The sequence below is a fragment of the Natator depressus genome, chromosome 10, assembly GCF_965152275.1.
Source record: "Natator depressus isolate rNatDep1 chromosome 10, rNatDep2.hap1, whole genome shotgun sequence".
Taxonomy (NCBI): Eukaryota; Metazoa; Chordata; order Testudines; family Cheloniidae; genus Natator; species Natator depressus.
Window position 1 is genome coordinate 79602501 of NC_134243.1, and position 14461 is coordinate 79616961.

A 14461-nucleotide genomic window follows, 5' to 3' on the forward strand; every position below is an offset into this window, starting at 1 on the left:
GGCTGTGATGTTCCTTGAATCACAGAAGCAATCGCTTCTTTCAAGGTCATGTCCTGTACATTTTGTCTCATTTTTAGGTTGCTGTTTTTACATGTAATACATGATGCTGATTAGGAAGCTTTGACAAAAACATCAAGACTTTTTTTTAAAAGCTTGTGGAGTTTCAATGATGTTCTATCAGACTGTGGTGGTGGAACAGTTTTGTCACTTTGAACTGCACTATCCTCGTCATTCTAATCTACTGTTTATATTGTGCTCACTTAGCTTGATTTAAGCACTAAAATCTGATGCCCAAGGCACTCGGTTTTTACCCCAATGTTCCTTTATCTACAGATGCTACCTCTGTTAACTGTTGGACGTTTCTTTTATACTGCAGTCACTTGCAGCATATTTGGTAATACTTTTGTCAGGAAGCTACATATTTAAATAAGATACAGATTTCAGTGGATAGAATTGACCCAAAATTTCAGAATGTGCTTGGGTGTAAAGTTTAGGTGATTCTCCCAGCATTGACAAGTATATGTTGCAGGATCAACATGCTTTATTGGAGGGTGAGGACATGCTTACATGTATGAGCACATCATTGGGAGGTCATTCGTCTAGCACTGATCTGGTTCTTTGAGCTTTTCAGATTTCCCAGCACCTGCATTAATTATTACTATTTAGGTCGGACTTACAGGCCCTGATTAGGAGCCCCACTGTGCTAAGTGCTCGGAGCAAAAAAGTCTGTGTCCCAAAGAAGTTGCAACATGTTCCCATACTTATGCTTGGGATGTCACCTGTAGATGACTTGCCTTTAGTGATTTGGTAGTATAACAATCCCTGAATCTAAGATCAGCTCTGTGAAAAGGAGCTTATTTAAAAAAAACAAAACAAAAAAGTCTCAAGGAACTACATGATATGTTGACAGCTTCTTGCAGCTGTCACATTTTTTTCTCTAAGATCAGAGTTGTTGCTATCTCACCTTACGATCACTTTGGCCAGGAGTCTTGGTGTGGTCCGTAAACATCACTGGGCATTGAGAAATAGTCACTGAGGTGGTCTAGTATTTCTTGTTTTAACTTATTTTATGTTCCATAATATGCGACTGAACCATCATTCTCCTACGCCAGTGGTTAAGCATGTACTGTCCTTGTGGGAATATTAGATTTTAGATTTCCATATGCAACTCGATTTTAAGTTTTATAAGTGCAACTGACTTTGTTTGTATCACGCTCAGTTGCTAAATGGAGGTTGCATGTCAAGAACACTTCCAGCCTGTGGGAAATAGTTCAGTGAATTGGATCTGTAGTGTTTGCTTGGCAGGTTTGTATTATTAGAGGGTCATTTAATAAGATATATAGGGTTTAGATTAGTGGTTGCATCACCTGGAGGTGCTGACTCTTACCAGGAGAGTATCTTGGTGGGCATTTATTGTAAGGGTTATTGTGTTCTAGGTCATGTGTAGGATTGTCCTCAACAGATGATGTATTTCTCTTCTCTATGTGCTTTGTTAGACATTCTAGACTCCTCCACCCCATATACTCTTGTTAATATACCCGTTTTTAATCTTGTTTGTTTTATTCTTAACTTGCTTTATTTCCCCTCCTCCTATTCCCTCTCCCTCAGCTCTTTGTCCGTGTTGGGGAACAATAATGGGACCCACTTACTGTGCTAATGTGTATGACTCTTTCCACATCAGGACCTCGTGAGAGATCGTCTGTTTATTATCTGGCATTGTACAGCTGCTGCTGTTTTCAGTAAGTTCTTGCTAACATGGGTATTAGCGATTAGAAATGTTTAGTGTTGTAAGACTGATTATCTTGGGCCAAATGCTCCCCTCTGTGGTAGAGTATATAGAGGGGAAATAGGGGCTGAGAGGTCCTAAAACGCACAGGAGGGGGGAGCAGAGCTCTGCCCCTCCCCTCCAGCCTGCAGTTGCTCTGCACATGTTTCCTCAGGAACCCGTAGATATTGAGGCAGAATTCCCCACCTAGCTTAATGAGGATCATAACAGCTAGAAGTGATGATCTGTAGCTTCTCTCTCCCCTGGAACCGGTCGTGCACAGCAGTGGACCACTCGCAGCACGCGGCTCCTGAATGAGTCACACTACCATGGGTATGGCGGGGAAACAGCAGAGAGCAACTGGCTTTCCATATGGGTGCCTTAGGACCTGTGAGGATAGGACCCGATTTCCACAGGAATTCTCAGACTCCAAAGAGCTGGTAGGCCGTATTTCCTCCCCACTGAGGAGAGAATGATAATGAGTCACAAATTTAAACTCCTGGAATCTTTTTCTTGACTCTCTAACTGTGACACTTCTAGGTGGAACAGGGTAATCTGGGTCTTTTTTCCCTATAAATATGACTATCACAGAGTAGTTTAAAGAAACTTTCCTTAATGCTCAAATAAATTGGTTAGTCTCTAAGGTGCCACAAGTACTCCTTTTCTTTTTCCTTAATGTGGGTGTCCAGTGGCAGTGCAATGCCCAACCATCTTGCCTAGGGTGGTCAAAGCGCATGACCTTGGAGCTTCTGTTCAGTGACCTTGAACCTAACGTGGGATGAAACTGCAGTCTGACATCTCTATGTGACTCAGTCACGTAGATGGGCTCCTGAGGGAGTCATAAACCTGGTATCCTGAGTTGGCTCCAGGCTTGTCTACTGGGGAGAAGAGCTGGCTGGCATTGCTGCTGGCTGGTGGGGCTGATGTCATTCAGGGATCAGGATATTTTTTCAAAAGCCTTTGAGTAGACCAATAGTTCTTCCTGGCAGAGATGTTTTTGTTTGTAATTCCCTCCACTATATAAGGCCCACATACAGCAAAGCAATTTCAGCAAGTGCTTGAGTCCACCTTTATTTATCAAAGCACTTAAGCAATGGAAATTAAGCATGTGTTTTCACTTTAAGCACATGCTTAAGTGCTTTGCAGAATAGAGGCCTACATGCTTTTGATAGTGCCGTGTTTTACTATGACTGTAACATATTTTATAAGCTGCAGATGGATAGAGTTGAGGCTTAATGGGATTATACAGATAGGTTAGAAACAGTCATGGTGATGTCTCATGTTGTGGTCGATGAGAAGAGTATTACAGTTTTTTAAACGTATCCAGGGAAAACAGAAAACTTATCATGGTCTATTTTTAATGCAAGGTACAATGCTAAGAGATCTGGTTATCTCCTTTCAAAGTGCAATATGTTGAAATAAATGCAGTTTGATCGTTTTTAACTATGGTAACGCAGAATTAGCATTAAGATCTTGACTCTTTCTAAAAGTCATTTGTTCTGTTGGCAATCGTTATTCCTCTAGAACTATTATTATCCATTCCACCAAAACAGAAAGTAATCCAAAAGTTAATGTTCTGTTCATTTATAATTATGTTTAATTCATATGATGTATTGATGAGCAAACTTGTTAGGAGGTCGTTCTTGTGTTACATAGGTATTCTGGATTGTTAACAAACACTATATGTATGGTGACACCTGACATAAGAAAAACCCTTATTTAAAAATATTTGTGGTTGTCATGAAAATGTTATCTTTGATACTGTTCGTTTTTTAACCCGTGGTGAAAAATTCAGGATCATGGCTAATTCTGGAAAAGTTGTTGTAAAGTTGACTTTTTAACTGAAAATTTTTTTAATCTAGCAAGAATGAGTTATAAGACTCCTTAACTATAGCAGATCAAGAGAAGTGGTTTCTGTTTCTTTCCATGAATTAGGATTGACATTTTCCTGGAGAAATTCCACATGTTTAGTAAGTGATTTGAGAGGTAGTTGTAAACTGTTCTGTCAGTTCTTTGTAATGTCTTTATTATTAATAGACGTGGTCAGGAATTTTTCACCTTTTTTTTTTTCTGGTCAGAAAATGTCAATTCAAAACTGAAACTTTTTGTGCAAATATATCAGTTTCAACAAAACACTCTTCAGGAAGGTTTCTAAGGACCCAGGAGTGTGGGGAAGAAAGAGACACGTGTGCACACATGCACAGACCCACCCACCCCAGAATAACCAGTATCCGAGTGGTTAGCATACTCACTTGAGATGTGCGAGAGCCAGGTTCAGTACCTACTCTGAATCAGATCGATGTAGGAGATGCAGGTTCAAATCCCTACTCTACCTGATTTGGAGCAGGGACTTGAACCTGGATCTCCCATATCTCAAGTGAGAGGCCTAGCCAGTTGGCTAGAGAGGCAGTCTCTCTCTGGCCCAGTCAATATTTAACTATTTATACAAAGTGGAACAGCTCCAATAAACGAAATTGAGAGAGACAAACTCTCAGAAAGAAAACAAATTTGGAAACCTTGAGATTTTTTTATGAAACAGAGTTCTTGTTTTCTAGCTAGCCCAAATTATTAATGAATTATCATTATTAGTTGGTGCAGCTTATTGAGGAGTATTGTATGAATGGGACACTTATCTGATAGGGCCATGAAATGGGACACTTGTATGATATGGCCTTGTTGTTGCAGTTATCAGTAGGACATGCTAATTTAAGCAACAGTCCTTGTCATAGCATCTTCTCCCTTCCATGATGGAACTTATGCTTGATGGTCCAAAAGTGAGGATACAATAGCGTTAACATCAGTTCATCCAACGGCACAGCCACTAATATAGGCAGACTGGTGCCATTTGAGTGCTGTGTATCATTTGATATTCTAGCAATCAACTTTGTTCATCTGCAACTCTCAGAAATGTTGAATGGGAATGCTGAGCAGTGTAGGTTAATCCCTCCTGGGAAGGATACGTCTCAGTTGCTGTGAATGCAACCTTTCCAGCAGCGTACCAACATGAATGAGCATGGAGTTCTACTGAAAACAGACGCTCAGTGCCTGGCCTGAGAGGTGTCCTGGTTGTGGCCCTCTGTTCCACAATTGTGCAGCCACAGAATTTAACGTACAGTCCACCCCGGCCACAAAATCACGCTTCTGAATCTCTGGTTACGTTTTTTCAAAAAATCATTCCTACTCATCGTGGTGGTGAATATAACTTGGAGACACACATAGTATGAGTGTAAATCAGTGCGGCGTTGCCTGCGGATGTCTGAAGCAGTAGTTCTTGGAGGTGTATTCTGCCCCAATTCATCTCAATAGGTTGACTCTTAAACCTAAAGATTACAATTTAAAAGCTACAGTTTTAACTATTTCACTGCTTTCAATACCAGACTGCCTCCCAAATTCCACAGATGTCAAAATCCCAGCTGCCAAAACCTCCAGCATCCCTCCTAACAACTTTTGTGATGTGGCTGTGCATTGGCTGTATAGGAGTGTATAGCACATTGAAAACTGTGGACGGCGTAAAATAAATTGAATGAGAATGAGTATGAAAATAAATAACACAAGGGTCACTGCACTGATTGTAATTATGCATTTTCATATTTAATTTATTAAAAACCTTCAGTTTAATATTTAAATGAGACTGCCTTGAAGTTCCAGTTTACTACCCAGTGTGCTGTGGGGTACAGAATTTAGGTTCAGTTGGTCATAGAGTACATGGGGCCGAAGTCATAGTGCATTCTTGTGTCCTCCTTGTTTGATCAAAACAAGAAATGGCATTGTTCTTAAGCTTCAAACCTATAGCTACACTCTTCTGTGTTGTGCAGCACACCTTGAATTCTACATGAGACTTCATTGTCTAGTTATTTCCTCAAACATATTCGAAATGAAATAATTTAAAAACATTAACGCTTACGATGCTCCAACCAGCCAAATGAATTTTAGGAAAACATACAGATGTTTTTGGATCCATATGGCAAATCCCAGGAGGCTAAACCTGACAGCTCTTGGCTTTTCAGCATGTCAGCTTTAGGGGTGTCTGTTATATGTCCAGAGATGAATAGACGGATGAAACTTGTGCTATGGACCACATCCAGTAGGCAATCCCCTGTCTTAAACAACTGCTTTGAATTATCCCCAAGCTCTCCAGGGCTATTTGGTTTGGCTTTTATTTAGTTAAAGTATCTCTACTAGGAAACCAATTGTTGTTGGTCCCATAGGTGGTTGCTTAAACCAGATTTCACTGTACTGTACCATTTGTGGTAGCAAGCGCTGTAGTTAAGCTTGAGTTCCAGCTTCTAACCCCTTCTTTTTCAATAGCCTTCTCCAAGCGATTCTTTTTTGGCTGAAAGTTTCCATAGCTGGTCTCAACACAAAGGTGATTTTGTTTGTTTTTTAAAAATTCAGCTGTTCTGAGTTACGGTCAGGGCAGGGGGGAAGCAAATTATTTTTTCTTTCTTCTAATCAGTTTTTTTGTGTTTGCATAATGTAGAACCAGTGACATTCGAAACTTCGGACTTGCGATATTGTTTTGAAAGAGGCTATTCACAGGAGCACGGACAGCTTTTGTGAGTAAGGGATTGCAGCATTGTGATTACTGCACGTTTTGCAGCTATTAGGACTTTTAAAACAGTCCGGTTTGACGAAAATAGTTTTATTAGTTTAGTCATGAAAGCTTAAATTTGGAAGTTTACATGTGAGAGCTTTTCTATTATTTTTGGATATATGTTCGCTTCTGTTTTTTAAATCTCTTTGTTAACTCACCCCACTTCCGCAGAGAAGCTAAGCTTCACAGGACTGCAGTTTGGATCAGCTTCAAGGAGTTTACAAGCTCCACAAACTGAAGAGCTCTGGGTATCTTCTTTTTTTTTCATTCATAATGCTGGGAAATTTAAAAGCAAAAATGAGCATTAATGCAAAGTTAGTGTTCAGACATCGCGCATTCAAATGTCGTCAAATTCCAAAATGTAAAGCTTCCTCTGCAAAATTAACTTGCCCATAAAGCACATACTCCATGTTGTAGTTGCTTTTCCTGGTTTCCTGGTCAAATGCAACCTTTCATTTATTGCTGTGGCATATCTGTAAAAATATACAGTATGTGCAACATGACCAAATTAATGTTACAAGAGAAACGTTAACCTTTCGAGAGCTTAATTTCTCAAACTTAATGTTGCACCAATACTCATTTTTGGATTCTTCAATCTACATTATATAGTATAGAATAACAGCTTGCATAGGATCAATATTCAGCACAGCTTGACTTTTCCTTTATGAATCTTTTTATAGAATGTTTCTATCTATGTTGCCATCAGAATATAATATACAGATTTTGCATAGATTTCTATATTTTAATCCTGAAAACTTTTATGTTATGTTTCTGAAGAGAGAAGAAAATCAAGTATCAGAATATATATAAATTATGACATATGTATGCATGATATATACATATACAAAATCCATAAATAATACGGTTCATCGTAATTTATGTCCTAGACCAATTGTACTTTTATTGAGACAGAAACTGTGACCTTACCAGTGTATGAGATTCAAAGACTTCTATAGGAACAAGGTAAAACCACAGGTAGGAATTGCTGAATAATTACCTTTAGACCAACCTGAGCAAGAACCTTCCCAAGAGGGTGAGCTCATTTAATGGTTCCTAAAACTCAATCTTGTGGATGTCAATGGTCATGCTTGATTATTTACAGCAGTGTTTTATGAAAAAGCAATAAAAATGCATTGGGAGTATACAGAGGAGAAAGGCAACAATAAATGGTTTTAGTTTTTCAAGTGAAGTCCCTTTGGTATGAACAGGAAGAGGCTGTGTTTCATGCTGCTGTGCCTTAGCTATTTGAAAGGGGTGTGCGTATACGTGTATCTACATAAAACATTGCTCTGCTCTGGTAGCTTATGATCGACAAGAGACCAGCAATGAGAAGAAAAAATTCTTAAGTTTGTTTTTAGAGAGAAAGCAATTACAGTTACAGTTAAAAGATTAACCTGTTTTCCAGCTACCTATACACTTAACTGCAAGGGATTAAAAAACCTTCAGAGAGCCATATTAACAAATACAAAGCTCGGCAAAAGGTAGAAAATGACATAATATACATTGTAGGTAATTCCTAAGGTTAGTTACTCTGTTCATCTTTCTTGCCTGTGCCAAATTCTGGAAAACATTTTACAGTAGCAAATGCCTCAGGAGAAAAATGACTGAGTACTTGAAATATCCAGAGTGTGATTATATGTGAGATTATATATATTTATGCACACAAGTATATATATATGTATATAATTCCCCCACCCTACTCCTGCAAGAACTTGGGTAGTAGACAAAGCTATCCTGGTGAACAGCTAGTTCTCGCTTGATTTGCAGTGTTGAGGGTAGTCTCAGTGTTTTGGTGGATAAAACAATGGCCTTTCAACCTTGTTTCTAGTCCAGCTGGAGAGCCTGAAATAAATGAGTTTACTGCTGACACTCCAGTCCCAGCAGACAGAATTTCACACCAAAACGCCCCCACATATAATTTGTCACAATTGGCACCTACCACTAAGAAAAGAGCAAGGACTGACCCAGTGTACAAATGTAGTCATCTTTCACCTTCCAGCTCAGGTTGGCAGTAAAATCCGGGCAGTCTAGAAATGCTATAAGTCTGGCTATCTGAATCTCCTCCAGCCTCTGTTGTATTCTGCAAACCTTGTTATTCTTAAGGATTCACGTGTAGTCAGATTTCTGGAGGAATCTTAAAACAAATTTAGTAAGAAGTCTGTAGCATATTTTTAGGAATACAGCTGAACGTGGTCAATATTTCAGTCCATTGGTCACATTTAAGTAGCTTTCAAACTACAGTGCATTTATTACACCTAATTGCACAGGGTTTGTTTCTGGTTAGTGTAAAATGTAGCACTTCTGAAAATCAGACTAAGTACTTATCCACAGCTGTCTTTCTCATAATTAAATGTTGGCTACTGTGTAAAAATAAATATGTTCTTTGAAAACTCACTTTAAAGTTACTAAGTAGTAAAAGAGAAGCAGGACACAGTAGCAGTGCCTAAGAATTCTATAACCCTGTTCAGGTTGGTCTGGTATCCCAAAACTCTGCTCACAGGAGTGATTTATTAAGCACTGTAGATGTGCCCCATTAACATACAAGAGTCTCTGTCCAGAGGAGACTGCAATCTCAGAGCCAGGGTATATTGGGAAAACTCCAAGAAGGGATCAAGTATCAGAAGGGTAGCCATGTTAGTCTGGATCTGTAAAAGCAGCAGAGAGTCCTGTGGCACCTTATAGACTAACAGACATATTGGAGCATAAGCTTTCGTGGGTGAATGCCCACTTTGTTGGATGCATCCAAGAAAGCAGTAACTTGGATTTGGTTTGTTCTCTTACGTTAGCTCTCCTCTTGTGGCCGTAGAGCCAGAGGGCCATGTCATCTCCTTCCGCACAAACACATGCACAGAGGAAAAACTTACATAAAATAGCAGTAGCTCTGGAGCTGTGGAAAATGTCACAGAGAGGAAGGGTTAGCAGCTGAGCAAAGCCTCCGAATAGCAGAGAGCCAGTGGACTTGCTACAAATCTGGCCTCTGCCTTTCAGGTAGCAGGGCACTTGGGCTTGTCTCTGCACTGCTGTACAGTTGGCCTCCTTCCTGGAGCCATCTTGGTAGCCATGCTGCCATAGCTGGTCTATGGCACATCCCTGAAGGTGAGTAGAGGTTGTAGGTTGGAAGTTGGTCTTGAGTGTCATTAACTTGAGAATGTTTCGAAGAAGAGCATGCCACCTAGAGCAGCAGCTCCTTGAATTTGTTCCTTTCCAGGTGACCATGCCCACCCCAAAACACACACACACACACACACACACACACACACACACAAAATCATGGATCCAATGTAGTGGCCTCAGCAGAGGAAGGAGGTAAGCATGCCAAATACATTTTTGCTCCCCTCTTTCTTTAACTTTTGGGGCTGGTTTGTATGACTAAGGCCTGATCCTCAGTGGTGGTTCTGTACCTGCTGAAGGTAAGGGAGTTCTGGTTGCTCAGTGCTTCTCAGACCAGAAGAAATGGGAGAGGCTCTAGGTTTGTGTAGTGAATGAGGATAAAACCCAGACCTGGTAACTTATATGCACAGATTGGAAAGGAGCATTTGAATTCTGAAGACTACGTTCATTCCTCCAAAGCCAGTCCCTCTCTCTTTAAAGAAGAGGGATTCAAAAGAGATTCTCTAAGTGTAAATATTCCCAGGTCTTCATTTAGATAATGCAACTTACCTAAATGCCATGAAAGTCGATAAGCTCTATAGCAGAGAGTTGTCACTTTATAAATTAAATATCAGGAGCAGTGTTTGAAGTTTAAAGCCCTCCCACCTCAGCTCAGATTTTCTGCTGCTGTGCTTTTTTCTTTATGCCTGAGCACCTTGCTGACAAGTGCTAATAACGATGCCAAGAGAGGGTCCAGTTGGAGTTACCACACATTAAACATTCTGAACTTGTCCTTTTGCTCATAGATTGTGCATAATTAATAATTAAACGGTTTCAGTTGTAATGGGTTGACCTTCCTGAACTGTTCATTATTCACAAGGCAAAGGCATCACTCAAACTTTTTTTTTCCCTCCCGCTGCCCTTCTCTGTACTCACTGTACATGCACATTTCAGTTGTTTTTGAGAATCAGGCTGACCAAGCACTTCAAAAGCTGCCAAGACTTAAACATTGTCCTTTTCTGTGTTAGGTCTCGCTTACATAAATGTTGATTTGATACTTGGGCTAGTAGGGTGTTTTTGGAAACAAGATGCAGAGGAGAAAATGGCTTGTAAAGTTCTAAAGCTGATTGGCATTGGTCTCCCAGCAGTGTATTTATGGCTCTAGTGTTAAGGTTGTATCAACCTTCCCATTAATAAGCCATTCTATTTAGAAGTTGGTAATTTAGAAATAGAAGTACAGAAGAACCCCTGGACTGAAGCCCTGACATATTGACCAAAGAGTGCCAAATTTTACTGGGAAAAAAAAAAAAAGTCCATTTTGTTATTTTTTGGCGTTTAAAAAGTATGTACCTCTTCCCCATCCTCTGCAAAATTTTACACTGCATTATTTTGGCCTTGTATAGAATAAGACTCTGTTCTTTGGTAGAATGAAATAAAGTTGGCCATTAGATCTCATGTGGGCAATTCACTAATATTACTCCACGTGTGTGACAATATTTTCTTATGCAGAATGTGCAAAAAAAAGTTAGCATGAAGACTTGGCGGGGATTTCTGAGGCTTTGTTTTATTTTATCGTATTTTCATCCCCTTGAGAGTCCACCAGTGCTCCAGTCTAGTGAACTTCAGGACACAACGTAAAATGTATTTATTTTGCTTAGATTTTGTTTGGCTTTTTGTTTCATATGTAACAACATAGTGGTTGCTCAAATTTCAGCAGGTAACAACAGCAACATTTTACATATTGGGAGTAGTTTCATGTACAGAGTATTTTTAAATTTGTAACTAAGCACATACAACAAACTCATTCTCTAAATAAAAATATTAATGTTGATATTAGTGCATGGGATGGAAATGATAATCTAATGTATGTGTTCCATCTCCAGCTACTATGATTTCAAAAATTCTGTGTATGTGAGCAAGCTCAGTGGCCAGTTTTTAACGTTTTACTATGGAAGAAGGTAGGTTGATTGTCTACTCTTTCAGCTCTTTCCAGTGAAGGCTAAGATGTGCTTCCTCCTGGCCTATCTCTTGCATGCTTGTAGATTTCAGCAGGTATTTTCAGAAGTGAAATGAAGGTATTAATTTGATGCAATTAGCTGTCTTTGGTGCAATTATGTACAGGTTAACAGAATAGAATATCATGTCTTAAATTCAATTCATTCTCCATGCATAGGTACCACTTTGGCTTGTTTGGTTTCCCAGGGAAGATAAAATGACAGCTTTAATCAAGTTGGCTGGTTGGCAATTCATTAAACTATTGTATATCATAGTTTGTAGTGAGGCCTTAGCTCGTAGTAAGTTTTATGTGGGAATCTGTATTGAATCATATAGCAGAATTTTAATATTCTTAATAAACCTCGTCTCAAAAAAGTGATCTCTGACTTGCCTAAAGTAATAATTTCCAAATGTCCCTTCCTGTTTGGCCCCATTGCAAACTGGACGACTCACCATCTTTCTTCCCTGGACTCCAGGTTGTTGAGTTTTCAATACCTATGGCATACATTTTCAGAATGGTTCACAGAACATCACTACTACTTCACTTTACCAGTATGGTTTAAATTACAGTATGTACTTGGAATATTATTCTTTCATAGTGAAATTTGCTGGCCGTCTGCCTAGGGGTGGGCATCGCTTAGTGACTTCAGTTAGGGCCTGCTCTCCCATGTTGTGGGGGCGGAGTGTTGCTCATATAATAGCGAGATAAAAAGTGATGAGCTGGACAGAAGTCAGTGTTGATACGTGTGCTGCCAGGTGGTTGCCAGGGTGTCTGCGCCCGTTAGCAGAAATGAGCCTTAAGGACTGCATCTGAAGCCCGTGGAACTCAATGGAAAGACTAGAGCTAAGCACCCAGTTTACATGCTGAGAATCATGTAGGTTATCCTCCACCTACTGCCCCCACTTCTTTTTATTCTAAACTTCTGAGAGTAGAGTATCACCTGGAAACTGCTGTGATTGATGTCCTCGCAGCCTCGCTTATAAGATAGAAGGGAGCCGGCGTGCAGTGAGTTAGAAATTTCCACTCATGGTGGATGGCTGTGCTTTGCCTTTGACCTTGCTCGCACCCAGGTGAAGCCTCCTTTCTCGCTTGGCTGGAGCACAGCAGCCTTGGGCTACTTGCTGTGCTCTGTACAGGGAGTTTCAGGACAAAGGTATTAATGATGTCGTGTTACTGAGTACCTTGCAGTTTTTTAGTGTGGTGTTTCTTATAGTTCTGTTGATTCCTGTACCAGGGAGCCCAGGAATTCTAGTTCCAGTGAAGTAGAGGGAGAGTCTCCAATTGGTTCATACAATTCAGTGGATGTTCACTCCACTTTCCATAATGTAGTTTCACTCTGGTATAGGCAGGGCTTTGGAGCTGTGTTCCGGCTCCGCTCCAGCTCCAGGCAAAAACCTGCAGCTCCGCTGCTCCGTGGGCTCCGCTCCAGAGCCCTGGGTATAGGCAGATCCTGTGGTGCTGCCCCCTTTGTGATTGCAGAAATTATCACCTACCAAATAGGTGTTAAGTGCTGCCTGGCCTCCTCCTCCACTCTGGCATAAATTGATCCACATTTGCAGTTCTCAGAAGATGAGCATTTTAGACTCCTCCTCACTTGTGCCCCTGGTGGGATTGGCAGTGCTCTCTTCTGATGAAGGGGTGGTCCTTGCGCAGAACTAGCTCCCCAGAGTGGTCTGCGGAGGTAGCTCCAGCTTCCAGTTTTCAAAGAGTTGTGTGAAATATATCCAGTGAGCATTTTGTGTGTTATGTGGATATGTTCTGTTTTAATCCCCGCATCCCACTTGGGAGCGGGGGCAGTTACCATTTCTAAACTCAGACCCGAGTATAGGTAGGGCAGCAGAAAACCATGGAAATATGTACACCAGCCTGTCTCCATTCAGCACAGCCCTGAATTTTTCATCTTACATATGGGTAACTTCTGCATGTGATTCTCTGAACTAAGGGAAGTTTAAAGGCTCTGTGTTTCCTTATGTTTCTTCTACTCTCCAGTGAAAACCTTCCTATACTGATGTCTTTTTTTAAGTTTAGAAATATTAACCTTTCCCTCCTCTTGGACAAATTCAGCGAGAATGAAGGTGCATGTCAAACATTCTATACATTTAATAGAACTCTTTGAAAATTGCAGAGCGATGCTGGCTTCTCCTTTTACTCTTCGTTTACTTTTGATTTAATTGTATTTTCCAGCAGTTTCCAATTGTTCGAATTGGAAATGAAACCTTAATAAGAGTTCTGGTTAATTTTCTGGCTTGTAATTACCTATCTCATTTTTCTGATAATTGGTCACAGCAATTATATGTATATTTACTAATCACATAGGAGGCTCTGCAGTTGTATCTATCTGCCACCATTGATAATGATACACACATTGCAGAGGTGCTTTTATCATCTTCTTTTTTCCACTACATCAAAGCTATTTCCTCGCATTCTCAATAATGAATACATGCATGCATTTGACACAGTTGTGTGCTAGAGAAATTGTTTGGCTCCCACCAAATGCTGCACGCTCTGAGTTTCTTGCCTGCAGCGCTGGAAGGTTGTATGTAATGATATATTGCTCATCCAAATGGCCAAAGCACTCCAAAGCACAGTGAGATTAAAATAAGTCATTCCTTTGTTAATTTAAATAGGTGCATGTATCATACTTTGCAGGGTACTTTGTGTAGGGATGTCAGGAAGGAAAAAAGCTGCCGAAAGGTATTTTTAATAGCAAATGAGAATAGATGAGAATGGAGTCATTTGCAGCTGCCTGTTTTATGTGGCTCTCTTGTTCCAACTGTAGGTCTAATGAGATGACACTGTTCAAGTACTCTGCAGTGTAATTTCATTACATCCTGAGCTGTTACACTATAAACACAGTGGAGCTCTCTGTCATTCTTGGAAAAACTCCTAAATTCGTAAAGCCCTCCTTTGCAAATGGTAATGTTGTTTGCTCTCTGTGTAATTTTTTGCTTGTGCTCTTAATTTATTTGCTTTCATAAATACTTCGTAGTTAATTTAGCTAGGCTGGCAAATCTTC

At 40.1% G+C, this 14461-nt stretch overlaps 1 protein-coding gene across 2 annotated transcripts in view; it reads left to right on the forward strand.

The window, feature by feature from the left end:
* MAP2K5 (mitogen-activated protein kinase kinase 5) overlaps positions 1–14461 on the forward strand; it is a 194704-nt gene that overhangs the window by 140221 nt on the left and 40022 nt on the right. The gene's annotated exons all lie outside the window — the stretch shown is intronic.